This window comes from Acipenser ruthenus, chromosome 16 (assembly GCF_902713425.1).
Source record: "Acipenser ruthenus chromosome 16, fAciRut3.2 maternal haplotype, whole genome shotgun sequence".
Classification (NCBI taxonomy): domain Eukaryota; kingdom Metazoa; phylum Chordata; class Actinopteri; order Acipenseriformes; family Acipenseridae; genus Acipenser; species Acipenser ruthenus.
The window spans coordinates 10,108,743-10,127,695 of NC_081204.1; the positions used below are offsets into that span (position 1 = coordinate 10,108,743).

At 38.8% G+C, this 18,953-nt stretch overlaps 1 protein-coding gene across 12 annotated transcripts in view; it reads right to left on the reverse strand.

Annotated features, from left to right (window-relative positions):
- Nucleotides 1–18,953, reverse strand: part of LOC117412168 (dedicator of cytokinesis protein 3-like) — a 196,665-nt gene that overhangs the window by 85,195 nt on the left and 92,517 nt on the right. The window contains exon 1 of one of the 12 annotated variants that reach the window (XM_058988762.1): nt 9,050–9,168. The exons of the other annotated variants lie outside the window; for them this stretch is intronic. The gene's annotated coding sequence lies outside the window, so the exon portion shown is untranslated. Of the gene's footprint in view, nt 1–9,049; nt 9,169–18,953 lie in introns of those variants that run through there. 12 annotated transcript variants of the gene reach the window in all.

Below are 18,953 nucleotides of genomic sequence, written 5' to 3' on the forward strand. Positions count from 1 at the left end.
TACAAAAATGTTATATTAGTGAGTGGGAAGAGGCAACAATATGGTTGTCAGGAAACTTTTTATTTAGACAAGTATGCAACCATGGGACTGCAAGTGGCCACTACAGATGGAAATGAGTTTGGATGCATGATCCCAGTTATAATTCATGACCACCCACTTGTGGAGAGAAATCAAAAGAAACTGCAACAGTGTAAGACAGTACGGTATGCTGCAACAGCAAGCAAAGAGCTTCCTGTAAAACTTGCACCATGTTCTCAACTGCTTAAAATCTAATTTCTCTTGCTATTGAGTGAGTGGTCAACTACAGCAGTTTGAAACAATATGCAGCACTGTGCTGTTTCACTGCTGAGCAGCACAAAAGAAGGGAAGAGAACGATACAGAATCATGTGACCCTGTGATTGAGTCAGATCCCCAAGGATTCGAGGAACATTTAAATGCATAAAACAGTTATGCCTCGAAAAAACAAACTGTTTCAGCTTTACACACAGTATATATTGGCTTGACTTTTCTTTAAGGTGAGGATTAGTGCTGCTGTGATGGAACATTCAATACGAGTGTAATCTATAAGTATGCTGCCCTTCTGTAAAGCTGCTGAGTGGGTTGGTGCTAGAGGGAAGGTGGTTTTAATCATTTTTATTCGGATCACAGTACATGTACCATGTTAAAATATCTCTTAAGGTGGAGGTGACGATTTTTTTCCCCTCAGGGCAGGATTGTGCTGGCAACCGTAAATCTGAGACCGACACCTTGTAACAGTGGTTAATATTCATACATTTAAAATGTATGGAATTGGTAGTATCTACTTTTTCATCTTTCCATTTTTAAAAAATCTTTTAATGCATTGCTGGTAGTTTTTAAACACACCCTTAACCTGATTTACTGTACACTGTTTGAGTCTTTAGACAATACAAATGTGTGTACTCAATTTTTATTATGTGTGTGTAAGATATAACCAGAGATCTTACATAGTTTGTATTTTTTATTTATTGTTAAAAAGTCCACCTTAAATATAATTTTTTTTTTTTTTTTACAGTGCAAGGCAGGCAGTTTCATTGTTATTTCTAAGTAATAAACCACCTTATTTTACTTCTGCATATTTATCTATACATTTTTTTGTGTTCCCTTCTGGAAAAAAATGCTTTTAAAAAAAAAAATACCCCAAAAAATAACTTTCATCTTGCCCTCACAACATGCATTCACAGTACTTTGATGAAGCACACTGCAGCATCACACACGGGGGGGGAGGGGGGGGGGGGGGAGGGGTAAGAGAGGGATGAATCTTGCACATGAATCACACCTCAAGTGTAAATGAAAGATACCTGTTTCAATGTCAAACCATTTATTTTTCAATGCAGATAATCCTTTTTGTGTAGTGGCTCAGCGAGTTGGAAAATTCTGGGGCTGGATAGATTGGCCAACACAGATAAATCAGTAGTCCGCTACCAAACTAAAAGCCTGTTTAAAAAACTCTTTCTGTTTCACCACACCGTTGCTTCCATGCCATTCCTACCTTTTCATTTCTCTGCTTGGCAGCCACACTAATCAGAGTGACAGGCAATGTGGGTGATAGCTCACTTCTGCCACTCTCTTAGGTTAGTGAAAAGCCAATTACACGTTCTGCATGACTCAGGCTTCCACAGTGCAGCAAACTTTCCTTCTGCCTTTTGGTAACGAGGTGCGCTCAACCACTTAATTCCCAATAATAGTTGGGGATTCACAGAGGTAAAATCTAATTTTAAGAAGAGAACAAAGTGAAACATCCAACACAGTAAAGCTAGGAAAGAATGCACCAAGGTTCTAAAAGTTATCTAATTTCATCCTGGAAAATATATGTAAATGAGCACTTTAAGCAATCAATCACAGTATGTGTACAGAAGGGAACATGAAGAAAAATTAAATATTTGCATAGATGCATATGGGATCTTCTTTATGACAGGTCTTTTTTTCCAAGGTAATTGCTAGAATTACCTTTAGGGTTTACCTTACTAGTAATGAGGCACTATGTCTAAATCTATAGCATAGGGGTTAAAGAGATGCAAGAATATTGGTAATAATAACAAGTGAATATATTTTGCGAAAGTCGTTGGAGAAGATAACTTCTCAGCTTGGGTTGGAAGTGGTCTCATACAGTATAAACTTCCATATTATTAAAAATAAAATGCAATTGAATCTTTTCTGGTGGAAACTGGCCTTTCAAGGCAGACTTCAATTTAGAGGTTGGGTAGACGGCACTGATACAGTTTCCAAGGTCTTTTTATTTTGAGGGATACACAACTATTCCTTTAAGAAAGCCATGGGTGAAAATCTTATTGAGACACCCTTTCAGCTAAACCAGCCCTCCATCAGCCACCTAGCTCTTCAGGACTGAAGTCAGATCACCTACCCAGCCCATCGTGAAACTGACTTGGAAAGATATTTATTTATACATTTTTACATACAACATGACCGAGCTTACACTTTGCATAACAAATGACTCAACCATCTTAGTGACAATCTGCTTACACAAACATGTGTGCGCTGCTGCTACACGTTGCCAGAGTTCTCATTGTATTTTTAAATCCCTGTCCTTGTGCTGTAATCCTAATAAATGGTTTTGGTACGGTACGATAAATCCTGATCTCTCGTCCGTGCCAGCTTCTGTACCATTTAGTGTACAGGATGTTTCTGAACCACAGAAGAAAAGGGAATGGCTGGCGCTGTGGATTGGTGTGATGGAGTTAATGTACTTCAATCTCACCTCAAGGACCTTAGGCCATGGAGGGGAGGTGACTGACATGTTTAATCATTGATTTGTCAATGTCGCCAGGGCAGCTGGAGAGAACTACAGTAAGTGCAACATTAGAAGAACAAGAATGTTTGCGTACTGCATACTAATAGATGGCAGAGAGAGTTGTTATAAAGCTTCAAAAAGCATGGTTTTTAAAACGTATTCCTGCAAGAGACCCTATTTCTGTCAAACGGCCAATCAGCTAGGCTTGCCTCTCCTCGCTGCTCACAGTGCCAATGACGAGATGTACAATTTGACTAACGCTGTCAGCAAAGAAAACCCTGATCTCCAGATTGCACCTCTCATTAAACTATTTTATTAAATAATCAGGAGTAAAGTAATTTAGCAACTTGTCTTTAATTTCCAGACTTAAAAAAAAGATTAAGCTGTCCTGAGAGAGAGAGAGAGAGAGAGAGAGAGAGAGAGAGAGAGAGAGAGAGAGAGAGAGAGAGAGAGAGAGAGAGAGAGAGAGAGAGAGAGAGAGAGAGAGAGAGAGAGAGAGAGAGAGGAGTTTGCTGTGTTGCTATTTTGCCCTTGATTTAAAAGAAACTTCTGTGTAGGTAACCTGCTTTCATTTCTGCCACACTCCTGCTGGGCACATAAACCTGTTCTAATTAAGCCCGCAGAACCTGCTAAATTATTCAGTTAGTGTTGTAGATTAGCAGCTTGGAAAACCCACAGGACGCTGTTAAGCACTCTTCAAACCTGTGGAAAATGAAAGCAAAAATATATATATTTTTTACCATGCCACTTTAGTCATTGTTATCAACACCCCTACATATAGGGTGGTTGTAAAGAAACCACTCTAATTTAAACATTAGCATATCCGACCACAGCTCACCCTATACTGGCTCATTAACCTCTCTGTCAAAAACTCAAAATGACATACACCTTAAAAACATTCTTTAATCTTACATTCTTTATTAGGAACTCATTTCTAAACCCCTTACTGTAAACACTGATGAAGGATCCTGCATCCCTCTGGAACAATCTGAACACCCTGTTTTCTCACTGTGTTAAATCAACATCATCCTTACTGTCCACTGTGGCCCTTCCTACAGGGTGTGCAGTTATGAGAACAACAACAAAGAGACAAACTGTGTTTTTGGTATTGGGCACTAGTACCAGGGCAGGCAGTTGACCCAGCTGCAAACGCTGCCAGCATTTCCGAGTGGCGACGATGCCAGTGACTCGCTCAGGTTTTTAAGCAGGCCCAGGAAATTGAGTGCACCAGGGGCATCACAAAATAAAAAACTAAAAGGTTGGCCTTCTGTTTGAAAACACATCAGGGAAAACTCATTCAACCTCAACAAACAGGGTGAGCAAGGAAGGCAGGAAAACAATTGCGACTGTCACAAAAGCCTTTTGAAACATGATTCATATAGTAAAAGCTTCCCATTGATATAAGCAGAATGACAATGTGAATGACAATTGTACTGCACTACAGCTGTTTCTATTGCAATCACTTGTTCATTTTTATTACACTGAAATTGTTTTCAGATGGCAACAGATTATCAAAACAGAACAGACAGGACCACAGGCTTATTTCTCACCCAAAAAACCCATGCAAGGTACTATTTCCACAGCGGTGCAGCATTTGAAAATCAATGTTCACTGATGCAGGTTTCCTTCTGAGGCTGTTAAGCAGGAAAGCCATGTTTGACCTCCTACTTTCCAGCACCCCAGACCTAATTGTAATGATTCCAGCATATGTTGCATGCCAAATTCTGCTTCCTTTACATGTTAGTTGGGTGACTGTGATTGCAGTGGATCCTTTTATGTGTGTAGCATGCTGCTTCTCTCATGTTTCTGTAGATAGTTAGCTTTCTAAAGAGAATACTTTCCAAGTATTTATTTCTCCTACGTAAGCAGCAGTCATCCCCTAATTTCTATTCCAAGGATCTCTCTAGTTTCCAGAGACCATGTGTAACAGGGGGAAGATCTGTGCTGACTCTTCTGGTGCATTCATAGTGCTGCAGGAAGAGGGCAGCAGCCTTGCAGTATCCGCCTGTCAGTCATGGCAGTGACACAGAGAGGTGGGAGAGAGGGTGTGTGGGCTTTCCCTCTCTCCGAGTGGCTGAGAGGCAGGCCTTGGGAGAATTGCTAGCCCTATAAAATAATGTTCTGTTGTTCCCTCAGGTATGCCCCTGAAAGACGAACTAACAAGCTAGCTAGCGGAAGCCCTGTTCCAGAACCAAGAACGGCTGGGAAAAGAAAAACAAAAGAACCCAAAAGAAAAGAAAAAAAATCGATAGCAGGGAAACTTGGGCAGACCCCATAAGTGTATAGCAAGCAGGCTGAGGGAGCGGTCAAGTGTAGGACTGGGACCCGGGATGTGCGGGTAGCGACGGTCAGGGTAACGCTGCCGAGTGCAGCACCTTTTCTTTGTAGTTTTGATTACTGTGTTTTATTTTCTCTTTTTGATTTCGCCTTTTGTTATTATTATTTGAGAGCACCAGTGAGTGCGCCAGCGGGTCTATTTACCTGTGGGTATTTCTGTGGTCCTGTCTACCATCGCTGGTATTCAAGCCACGGACAACAGCGCCCTCTACGGGCTAAACTAAGAAAAAACATAAGTAATAAATAAAACTGGGCACCTGTGCGGTGTTGTCAAATACACTTCTGTCTCCCATGTCAGTGAATACCCACACCCTTCCACACCATGGTATTAATAAATGTGTGTCTTTCACCAAAAGCTCCTGATTGCCATTATTTATTATTTGTAAAAGGAAACCCAACGTCAGTCTGTCCCTCATACAGAACTAACTGGGTTGACTGAAGACTGGCAAACCCCAAATGGAGAAGAACTCAAGCTCAGAATGTCCACTTCATCATAATTAGTTCACCTAAATCAGACATTCAATCTAGGTCCCTTTGAGAATATGCATAGTTACAAATCTCTATTGTTTCAGATAATCAGATTCTACGTAAGAAGCCGTCCTTCTGCTCTGGTCTCTCTGGGCTTTGAAACAATCACTTTAATGGGGACAAAAAAACAGCCTCATTTGATCCAATAGAAAAACACACTCTCACACATTTCAAAAAACGTCTTTATCTTCAAAAAACAACTTCTGAGTTCACAATAGCCTCTGCATTATTTAACTTGGGACACTGTAGTCAATTATCTAGCAGAAGACGCCCACTCCGTAATGGTGAAATATTAATCACTGATTCCATGGCCATGCTTACTAAAAGGAGAGTAATTCAATCAAGCTGAATCCTGCTTCAGATATGTTTAATCACCTTTATAAGACAAACTGAACCCGGCTTCAGCCTGCTGCATACTATCCCAGTGAACATTTGACAGTATTTTTGAATTCTACTGTCGGTTATAGTAATCAGACTTTCTGTGAGTAACTCTCCATATCTGGTGTATTTATTTATTTATTTATTTATTTATTTATTTATTTATTTATTAGTTCACTGCGCAACATGTTCAAAATGTACCTGTTCCAAGTTGAACAATGAAATACACATTGCATGCTGCATTAAATTATCCATGCAAGTCACATTTGAGTCATTTTAGATCAGTACAGGTCAAATCTCTATTTTATGCTGTGAAGCTCAATCCTCTGGTTGTTACATTACAAGCCTATGTTGAAAATACCAGCTCTATTGTCGTTTCTACTGAATTGTGATCATTAAAGTAATACTATGAGACAAGAGCTTGATTTGTAGCCTTCTACCGATTCAAGTTGTACTAAGAGAATGCCTCATGGAAAGCAGGTTCAGAGGTAAAAGTCAATTGTCTGTTTTATGATTAAGTTTTAGCTTCATCGTTGATAAATATACTACATGTTACTGTATCTGAGTTTGACAAATTTGAGCAATAATGTATGATGTGCGCTTGTCACTGGTAGCAGGATTCTAAGGTTCATTATGTACAATGAGGCTATGCTGTTGATGGAATTGTAAGAGCAGAAAACGTGCTCTGAATCTACAATGTGTTCAGTGCATGCCCGCTAATTTATGTAGTTAGCATAATCTGAGTTTACACAGAGCACAAGTGCCTATTGATTTCAGTTCTTGATGGCTTAATAGTTCTAGTCTGCACTGCATACATCACAATAGGTGCTGTTTCTACCATTGTATTACTGGTGGCCCCATTTGAACAGGCACTGTGTATTATGTGTGGCTGGGTAAGTTCATGATTACAAGCATGTTGATCTCGTGACTACAGCTAATATGAGTCTTTAAACATCATGAGTGACAAAAAGGCCAGCCTCTCATTGCCTCTTGTGACAAACCTCTGGGACAGCCACATCACTAGAGTACAGTGGGTGTTAATACCAAGCAAGCATGCTGTGTCACCCTGGCAGCTTTTTTCAGTAACAAGTATTTAACATTTTTTAGTGTAATTCATTATCTGCCTATCAAACTCCAAACCAACCAACTGGTCATTTCAAACATTACAACTCACGTCCTAGCAACAAAAGGCTGCCAGATTGAGCAATAGCATTTTTTTTCTGCCCAAAAGCAAAATGCATCGTAAAAAGTCCTGTAAAGTCTACTACAGCCTGCTGTCTGCTATTGTGCTGACGCAACACAGTAGAGGAGAATGTGATGACCTTGTGAGAATCTTAAATATCATTGGGATTAACAGGACCGACCATTAACATGCGGTTTAGAACTAGTTTGCTGGTTTGATCCTTCTTGTGAATACTAATATTTAGGAAGCGAGGATCTTCCAACTTTGAGGTCTCCGATGTGTATGATGACCAAACTTCAACCTCTCACTGTCTCTCCAGGACAGGAGACACATGGTATGAGTGAGGCAGACTGTGCTGTACCTGCTCTGTTGGCGAAGATAGGGTTTCAGGGTCCAGCAGTTTTAATAAGCCAATGTAGAAAATGCACACACACACACACACACACACATTTGTGAAGCTCAAATCAAATCTACAACACATGCAATCTACCTGTGTCAGAATACACTATGTCCAATTTTTCTATGCTGATTATAGTTCATCGTGGAGGAATGACCTGAATCAACGCTGTGTTCAGCTTGCTCTTCCAGATGTAATTGTACTTTTCCCAAAGTGATTACAGATACTGTAGATCGCTCTGAATAAAACCAGTCAGGCAAGTCTCTGCTCATTCAGTTCTTTCAGATTTCATTTTTCCATTTCCTCCCCAAGTCGAACCCCAAATAGAGGCTTCTATATTCCAGAAATATTACTAGCCAACACTGTCCACAATCCGATGCCACTACAAAAAATGAAAGTATAATTCCATTTGTGATAAATAAAGTGTAATAATATGCAGTTTCTGATTAGATCATTTTTTGCTTCAGTCGTCAAATCAATAGAGTTATCAGACCAAACTCATATCTAACCTCGAAGTACTGTGCTGTGCTGGCCGAAGCAACCACTAACCTGTCCCCCTGCAACACCCCAGTGGATGTAGCACATATAACAAATGTGGTATTTCTTACATCCAAAGTGGGGGCAGGTTAACGGTTACACTCTGGTGTACCACATTGAATTTGAGGTTCCGCATGATATTGAGAAGATATATTGAGGCCACAGGGCTGCTTTAAATTATAGCAACAATGCAGGGATCTTTACTGTCAGGCAGGCATAGTGTTCTATGCTTTTCTGCAAAATTTAGAAATCTAGCTGCAATCACAGGCCTCAATAGAACAACGCTCAGCAGCTCATCTGCAAATTAACCTGTAACTCAATGCAACCTATTGCTCACTCAGCCTAATAATCAAGATCAGGAGGGTGGGGTTACGGGACCGTACATTATACATTTGGGTTTTAATTGTTTACAATATATAGCACCTTAATGTGCATATCAATAATCATATTTATTAGAAATCTACAGTAAGACCGGGTTGAAACAAAACACTGGACTGTCAATGGCTCTGGTTGGCTTCCCATGCCCTAGATGCATTAAGTAAAGACCCAGAACTGTTAGTCATACAGTCATGCAAGGCAATCCATTAGTGAAGGCAGGCACTGATCTAACGCCTTCTATGCAATTGTCCCAGATTCAGAGGGAAACCACTAATCAATCCAGCATTAATTCAGATTCCATCGTGGGTCATTTTCCAGTTCAGAAAGACAGAGCTCACCAGCAATCGTGATGCTGTGATAAAGGTTAGGCTAAAGTATCCACATTCTTAGACAGCACTGGGCTGCAATAACAAGTTCAGATCAAATAATGAAGCTTCAGCAACATGAAGGTTCAATACTACTTAAATTACTAAACTGGCTGTTTTAATTCCCTAAATCTCAAATCAACGCAACGCTACAAAAAGAGAAAGCTATACTTACTTGTTACAGATGATTTGTTTTCTTTCTTTGAATGGTCAAATAGCTACCAGTAACCAGTAGCTTCTACCGGACGTTAAAATAGCTTGTCTTTTTTTTCTCAGGCTTGTTTCATTCCCCTGCTTTTCTCTCTTTGTGCAAATTTCTTCCTTTTAATAGCTTAAAAAGGTATAAAACCCTGTGTGCAGCCTATTACATTGCAAATCTATTTTCTCGTTTACATCCAATTTTTTTTTTTTTAATATAAAAACAAACCCAGCCAGGCTGCCTCTTATTGTTTCCTAAAACATATTTTGCATTCTACAGTAGTTACCTAACTACCATAGCATCAAGCTTTCAGCAGCCCACACACTCTTCCTCCCTCTCTGAGTCAAAAGCAGCTTCAGATGCAGAAGGAGATGCCATTGGTCCACAGCATTGTCACTCATTCTGCAAGCCAACTGTACCCATCCTCTGCATACTAGTTAAGGAGCATGAGGCAGGTCTAGAAAATTAGCATTTTTAAAGCAGTCCTGCAACTTTAAATGCAAAGCTTTATGTGTTTTATAAGAGTCAGGGTTCATTCTAAACCTCACACCTAATTAGTCAAAAACTAGTGGTGGCCTGTACCAGGAGCAAGCTTTTAAGAGGTGCCACAATCTGTTGAGTCAAACTAATTGGAACAGGGATACCATCAATTCTACTGCTGGATTATGTTGCTGTTAACAGTGACTGGAGACATCCATTGACCATCATGTTCTCATGAAGTGCCACTAGTGACTCCCCCATCTAGATCAGAACTCACTTACATTTTTACCTAAATTACTCAGTCATACATTATGCAGCAAAACTACCCATATATAGAAAAAGACGTCAAGTAGACACGTGGATTGTCAAATGCCTTCAGCAGTGTTGTCAGGGGATATTGAAAAAGACTAGTTGAAACATTTCTCATTGCATTTTAGTTTATTTTAGTATTTCTTAATTCAGCACTCCGAGTACTGCTGAGTAATGGATTAATTTAATGTAAGTGTGACAGGGGCAGGCCTGTCAGAGAATGCTGCGTCCTGCTCTCACTCTGTCCCTGTCTATTTTGTACTTGTTTGTTGGGTTCAGGATCTGATTCTTCCTGAAGCACCCACTCGTCGCTGACCTTGGACCTGTTCCCTGATAGTCTCAATTCGATTCAATAGAAAGGAGCTGCTCCCAGGGAATGCTGTCCACGGTGCACAAATAGGAAGGGGCTCTTGTCTCTCTTAGTTGATTTATAAAATTACCTCAAAAGCAGGTTTGTTTACTGAAGCTACGGTCTCTTTAGATTCGTGACCCTGAGTTGAACCACCTCTTACAGTTATTTTTATTATTTATTTCTTAGCAGACGCCCTTATCCAGGGCAACTTACAATTGTTACAAGATTTCACATTATTTTAGAATAAGCAATCTAGGTAAAGTACCTTGCTCAAGGGTACAGCAGCAGTGTCCCCCACCTGGGATTGAACCTACAACCCTCCGGTCAATTCCAGAGCCCTAACCACTACTCCACCATGACCTTCAGTCATTGTATGTTCATGTAAAAATGAAAGGCAGAAAACTTTCTCCATATCCTCCTCATTCCTGTGAACCAAATGTGGCTGTGAATGCGTTGTTTGCTTTACATGAGACCACAAAAAAAATACACAATATGAGACCAATATTTGGCACCCCGAAATATTGAACATTCCATAGTCTGAACGTTCATACCCGAGGGCTCTCTGGCTGACCTACCACTGGCAATTTCAAATGAAAAATGTTCAGTATCCTGAAGAAAAGGACAGAGGAGTATAAATATCTAGATTCTAATGATCTCAATACTTAAACTAAATAAAGTCTGAACCAAGTTTAATCAGAATAAGAGAAGTGCTTCTCTAGATATACATATAACTCTAGAAATGTGATTTACAAGAAACAGGCTATCAAAAAGAGATGTTTACTGCTGAACTGAAAGAGCAGATCGGTTACCTAGGTCAGCAAACATGGTAGATTATGGGCATTTATCTGGTCTCTATACCAAGAGATTTCTATAAATCGAGAAAATAAAAATAAATACCTGGTTATTGTTTTTTTTTCATAAACAGACATCAATAATCATAAACTGGATAGGTGACATGGGTTTAAATCCATGTGACCCTGTCCCATCTTTAAATAATGATTTGCCTTCATTCAAACCTTGATCAATGCATCCAGCTCACAGCAAGAAAAGCCCCATGCGGTCAATTCAATACAGTGTACGCACTTCAGTCATTTTAAGAATAAGCAAAATGACAAACACCGCAAAATGTTATTCAATATTCTTCTCACCTCTTTAGCAGTTGTGCTCAAGATTTAAACAAAAGTTGCATTTGAAAACGGCAAGATATCTTTGCAATTATTTTATGCCCATTTTTTCTACTTAAAATGCCCAGATTGGATGCCTGCAACTGAAGATCAATGGATCATCCTCCATGCCAATTGTTTCTTTTCACCTCCCAAACCTAAACAATAAATGTTGCCAAGCTACCAATGGTCGAATCAGCACTTCCTGTGGGCCCCCAGCCAAGATCGGCAACTCTGTGTAACCAGGATTCACTGCGCACTCGCGTGACGTACCCTGCACTCCACACAGTACTGCTTTTACTAGGTAAGACACTCGGGAAGCAGTACATTTTACAGACATTTTACATTTTTATTGTATTCGCCATTTCAAAACTTTGCTGGAGCCTTACAAATTGAGATCACAAAAAGATGAGCTAAACTGACATACATAGATAAAGACAGAGATAAAGCACTGCTGGAATACAAGCTGCACTGCTGGCACTAAATGAAGGAGAACGATGCCATTTCCTGTATCTCTTCTGTCTCTTGACCAGGATCGTGTCTTTAAATGGCCCTGGCTATTAGATTGTTGATGACTTAACTTTACTCATCAGGCTGTTTATAGGAGTCAGTAATAGATCTACATCAAAATCATTTAAGAAACAAAACAATCTCATTAAAGAAGGTAAAAAAGGTGAAACTAATTTAGCGTAGTGTTGATTTGTTGATGTTGTAAAATCATGTTTATTCTGCAGGCTCACATTGGCAAGATTTTTTTACCAATTAAAAGAGCGTTCCCCTCCCGAGTGGCGCATCCAGTAAAAGCACTCGCTAGAGTGCAGGATGCGCTCTATAGCCTGGAAGTCGCGAGTTCGAGTCCAGGCTATTCCACAGCCGACCGTGGACAGGTGCTGGGGGCGGCGCTCAATTGGCCGAGCGTCGCCCGGGGGGAGGGAGGGTTAGGTCGGCCAGGGTGTCCTCGGCTCACCGCGAAACCAGCGACCCCTGTAGTCTGGCAGGGAGCCTGCGGGCTTGCCTGTAAGCTGCCCAGAGCTGCGTTGTCCTCCGACACTGTGAGGCGGCTGACGGCACACGTTTCGAAGGACAGCGTGTGTTCATCTTCGCCCCTCCCGAGTCAGCGCAGGGGTGGTAGCGGTGAGCTGAGCCTAAAAAATAATTGGGCATTTCAAATTGGGAAAAAATAATTGGCAACGACTAAATTTAAAAAAAAAAAAAAAAAAAAAAAAAAAAGAAACCGTGTGGCATTCTAGAAAAGGTTACAATATTATAATTATAATTATATATGGAAAGGTATTTTGGCATAAACCCAAGACAAGTATAAGGAGGTTTACTTTCTATTCTGATCAGCAGCGATTCAGTTACACTGGTGGATCCACTTAGCTGGTGAGCTCCAATGTCTTTATAATTCACAACAGCACCACTAGTTGCTTAGCAACCTTAAAAATCAGTACAAAGAATGTATGTAAAAATACCGATCCATGGCCTAACAAGCAGGTTTGGAATAGCGAAGCTGCTTGTGTGTTTGTCGTGTCTATCTATGGCATTCTCCATGTGAAATCTAAGCAAGCTGTCCCAGTGGACTGCATTATCAAACAGTCTCCACCTCCAATCTTGAAGTAATGTATTCTGAGGGCACTGAAACCTGGAACGTATGTCAAATGAGATGCAAGGCACATAAAAACAACCGAAAATAAAACAAAAAGTACAAGGTTATTGGCATTATTGTTTAGGTATTGTAAGATTAGATTGTTCACTGCACAGATCGCTAAAGTAATATGTGAGTTTTAGATACCCCTGTGTGTGTAACAATGTGTGTAACAGTGGGATTAACTCTTTAACCTCTAAACAAGAGATAATTGTCTGTCCTCAAGCAACAGATTCTCATCAATCTGCCTCCTGCATATACCACGCCACATTCTGAACAGTTTACTGACAGCACACTTTGCATTTAAGTTGCATTGGTTTTAAAGGGACCACTGTGCAATACCATAAACATACTCCTGATGCACTGGAGAAACTGGAAACAGACAAGGTAACTGACTTAACATATTCACTAACTGAAATAGGCACAGAATCCTGCAAGTGCAGCGGTAGCAGGGTCAGCAAGCTCATGTCCCTACTGCCTTTAGCTATTTGGACTGTCAACAGGGCATATTCAATGACGTATATAAGGCTGAATTCATGAAAATGTACTATATACTATATGTGTATGTAAAACTGAACACAATTATGGCACACTGAAGCTTTATAACACATGCTGAATAAATACAAAAAAATACAAAATATTGGAAAATAGATTGTGTGATATATATGTAAATTGATCCCCAATCCTAGACTTCTCTTCAAACATGTCTGTGCCTGCTGCAAGTGTACAATGTTACATAATACATACAGTAGATATGTATGCAAGGTCACAAAGTGACAGAGAAGTAAATTCCCTCCCTTCCCTAATATAGTACAGTGAGAGTCCCACACAGTGTAATTATTACAATTGTTTAGTCAGGGAGCGCTGTTGTGAGTGTGGGTGGATGTGTGGGTGAGTGAGGGAGAGAGAGGAATCGTGAGGTTTCACCGATTCTTAAAAATCATTGGGGCTTAAAAGGGAGATTTCATACCATCTACATTTAATACACAATTTCAGTTAATTATCCTTTGTATGTGTGTTTTCCACACATTTCTATTACTGTAACTGCTTATATCATTATTTACTGGGCTTAGTAACTAAGGTGGCAGTTTTTAGGACATCTGTGAGTTAATGTAACATTTCAATAGAAAACAAAAATCACAGTTACAGAGGGGACAGAAATTACAGCAGCACACCCCTAGTGGTCATTTTCTCAGACCACTCACTTCAGAAATTTAACTCAAAGTGTTTGACCCAGTGTTTGAAAAACAACATTTTTGGTGGAATTTAGTAAGTAAGTATTAAAAATAGTGATCTAATCAGCAACAATACAGAATAGCAGAGAACACGCTTAGCATATTATTAGACAGGTAAGAAATTGAATTATATGAAAATGTAGATAGATCATATAAATGGTGAAATCTTTACCCAGGATACATTTCCAGTAAGAACTTTGATGTCAAATTGTGGTGGTTAAAATCAATAGCAATATAACCAATGTCACCAAACAATTATCATTTGCAATGTGCTGTTTTGACCTTTTGACCCCAGCTTCCTCACAGATTTAATTACTTTAATAAAACTTAAAGAAAATAAATATTTGGCCTGAGGGTCAATATTCATATTCCTTATGAAATGTGAGGATTATTCAGAGAGAAGCACTATAAAAACACACAGATCAGTGCTCTGGACCCAACATCCTTCATGGCTTATTAAATCAACGTATTACATAATAAGGGTTTGCTTCCATTGTTGGAAACCTAGTCTCTACGAGGCTGAAAGGAAAGGCCACGTTGACCTGAATACCACCAGTATCTTCCAGGGCGTCCATTTATTATGTTATTCACAGGCATGTAAACTTTGATCAAACACATCAGACCTCATATTCATAATATTCATAACATGGCTTTAGGCTTATTTTTTTGTGACTGGGTAGGACATGTTCAATGTTTCCTGCTTCCAATTTCAATCTGGTATAAAACTGAGTCTTCATGACTCTCGGTCAAAGTCAGCAGAGCGAATTCAGCTAAATGAATTAATATGATCTTTTGCAAAGAAACACAATATATTCGAAGTAATGTCAAAAGGATGTGCTGGCAAACTTATTTTGTACTTACACATACATGTTCTGCCACTAGTGTACAATCAATTAAGTATTTCAGAATTTGAAATCCCTTTAATTATTTTCTCTTTAAATTGTGACATACATGCAGAATTGTTTTAAAAGAAAGTACAATAATACATGAACTATACAGTAAGGGATCCTCCTTATAATAAAACTGTTGTTGAAAAGGCATTTTGGCTGAAATGGCAGTCACAACAAATCTGTGTTATATGGGAACTAGTTCTGCACCATCAAACAGGATATTCTAACAAGGGGGCACTGCCCTTCATAGTTACTACAGGCTTTAGAGATTATATACCATCTGAGATGCATATATATATATATATATATATATATATATATATATATATATATATATATATATATATATATATATATATATATATATATATATATATAATGTGCATCTCAGCTGGTCTTCCATGGGTATTCCATTATAAATCAATGCATTAGGAGAAATTGCTTAGAATTGCAGCCTGCCTGCCAGTCCAATTTACATTTACATTAAGCCTCCCCTGACTCAAATTACAGAGGGACTTTATGCCTTATTAAACAGAGATACAGAACAATAATTGCTATACAACTTTAATTTTCACTGCAATTATTCCCATCTCCAGCAGCCATCCAATGCTAATAAAACCCATATTATAGAGACAGCCAATTTTACAATAGCAGATCGGGTTTTTTTTAGTTTTTTGTTTTTAAAGAAGCTGTGGCTGCTGCCTTTTTGCTTATCTTCCCATTTCACATGCATTAGCCCTCTATGTTTGTTCTCCCATCTTCTAAAATTAACTATGACAGAGAACCTTCGGCAAAAATGATTAATTCCTGAAACCCATGGCTTTCAAATTAAAGTATATTCTGCTGTTTACAGTTTGAGATATGTTACATCATTGTACTGTTACAAAAAGAAAAGGATCGGACAGCCTCAGTTGTTTGGTTTTCAACCCAGACTTTTGGAAGTGAACCTACTTTAAAATCAGAGCAAAGGTAATACAGCATATAGCTCTCGACTTACGATTTAGCACAAGCAAAAAATAAATAGTAAAAAACACTTTATTAAGTCACGCAAGTGGATAAAAGTTCTCTACAACCCTATGACCTAAAAAATGGAAGCAGCGATGAATCAATTCATCGAATATTCAATTACTGATCGATATTGCTTTTGTTCTGCAAGCCTCTATTATGCAATCATTGGTTGATGAATTGCCCTGGTGGCCTGATTAGAGCTTTAATGGGCTAGCTACCCAGTAACACATGCTTTAAATGCTTTTTTGCTTGTAGTTGCTTTGTAAGGAGAAATCTGATGAAAAAAATCAGATGACTTGTTGCTACTTAATCATAAAGTTTTATATAATAAAAGTATTATGTATAATAATATGCACATGCATGTTTTCAGCTGTTTTTGAAGGGTTTTGTGAAGAGTAAAATAAATAAATAAATAAAAAACAATTTGCTTCCTGATTTTGATTAATAAATTAATTCTCAAGGCATCAATTATTGTCCAATATTGCAATAGGAATTGTTTGCTAATTGCACCTCGACTAGAAATAAATATTACTTTTGTTTTCTTGAATTCTTTAGTTGAATATGGTAACTACACATGCCTACTGTAGGAATATTAGAACAAAAAAAAACTCCTTGAAATTCATTTGGTGGCAAATATTACCATGTTTGTATTTGTTCATATAATTTATAAATGACTATGGAAAAGCTATCGTGCAAACGGAAACAAATGCATATACGATGTCTGAAATAAATCACATTCAACTGCACAGAAGATTTTGTCTGAAATAAATCACATTCAACTGCACAGAAGATTTTGTCTGAAATAAATCACACTCAACTGTACAGAAGATTTTTTCTCGTCATTCTTAAATAGGTAATTTGATCAGGATATCCAGCTTTATTTAGTTGTACTTCTGTATGGTACAAACATACTTTTGTTTTCCAGCTAATTCAAAATGAAAGAATATTCTGAGCTTCGTTTACATTTTGAAAGAACATGCAACCATGAAAACCCCATGTTTGTCTGATCACTATTTATCAAGCCTGCTCTCTTTTCTTACACCCAGGAGAGATTTCTCACTAGTTACAACCCTAAGAATATCCTTCAGACAAGCTGACAAAAGGACTTGATTCATTTCCAATGACAGGGCTGCAGTAAAGCAAGTTTGGGTCTGCCATTCAGCTAGCTCTTAAAACTGTTGTCTGGAGCTTAACCATGAGTGCTGATTCTAACCCTGTAATCAAGGTCGGAGTTCACTCTCTATATAAAAGTAGCTATAGTAAAAACACTTACAGTTCTTCAGCCTCTATCAGGGCCTTAGTGAATGGAAACGCAGGTCCAGATCACACCTATGGCTGGTTTTACAGACCCTGGTTTGCACTAATCTTGCGTCACCTTACCTTAACATTAAGGACATGCCTCAGCCCCAGTATGGCTATTTAAATTCCCAAATTCTCAGGGACCTTTTTATCAAAAGAGTCGATACCTGTCTCACACCAGCAAGGTCAGAAATGACTATGTGTTCAGTACTACCCCTGTGACAGTGTGTTGCTTCAGGGATGTGTCACTATAAATAGAGGATGGCTTGACCCTGACACAGTTCCCTTTTGTTTAATCAGTCAGAAGAATTTGCCAGTGAGATGCATCTACTATAGAAAGCCAAGGCATGGGGGGGTTAAAAAAAAAAAAAAAAATAATAATTACAGAGGAAAAACAAAAAGGCTCTTCTGTGCAAAAAGGAAGACTGGTACTTTTCTTTTGCTAATTGAACAGCTGGATATCACAAGGAAATAAGATTACTTTCAACATTAGGGAAACACTATCAACGGTGCAAAATAAAACAAGAGAAAAAAGAGATGAAGTGTTGAAATCTCTCGGTCTATCTACATCACACCTCTGCCATTAGATGTTATATTATCAGCCTGTGAACTGTCATGTTGCCTAACACTCTTTAACAGCTTTGTTTCATTAGGAACGGTTAAGAAATAAAGTAGGCACATTTTTACGCAAAGGATCTGAAGCATGTGACCATGTGACAAACCACTGTGGAATGACAAACATCTCAGTAGCAAACAATCAATGGTATAAATGCAGTCAGAAGTGACTGGGGAAAGAAAGCGGAAGACAGTGTCTGCAGATGATGGTGTAACCTGCTATACACATGCACAGTAACCCAAAAACTGAGAGTAGGTTGTTTGCAAGCTTCATTGACCAGAACAACGCACAGGGAGTTACTCATATGTGTCTCTGCTGTACAGTGGGAGCCTGTGAATGACATCTACATACTGCTTCAGGCGCAAAGCAGAAATTACTTTTTTTTCTCGTGAACAAAAATGTGTCCTGTTTCCTTGCAACACCCTGTAATCGAAACCCTGTAATCCTAGCATGCAAAGTGTCTGAGGAAGGAAGTAGAAAACAATACAGTGTCTCTAGATCAGTGGACATAAAACTAAAGCAGGGGTCAACCTTTAACTTGGTGTGAACAAGTAGATTTCCATGACCTACAATGACAGTGTGTTCATATAAAAGAGTAAGTGCGACTTACAGACAGGCACCTCCATACTACATCCCCAGATTCTGACACTCCCAGTTACACTCAAAGTAACCAAGTTATATCACATGTAACAGTCCCCACACATTTAATTAACACATGTAACTGGGATGGTTGTCATTACAGTCAGAAAAAAAAAGAATCCATAAGGAATAGTTATTTTATATTGTTACTTTGTTTGGTGCCTGCTTTAAGGGTGTATTTATATATAAATTACTGAGCCGGCAACACTGTCACAATGCATTACCAGTATAGTCCCTTTTAAAT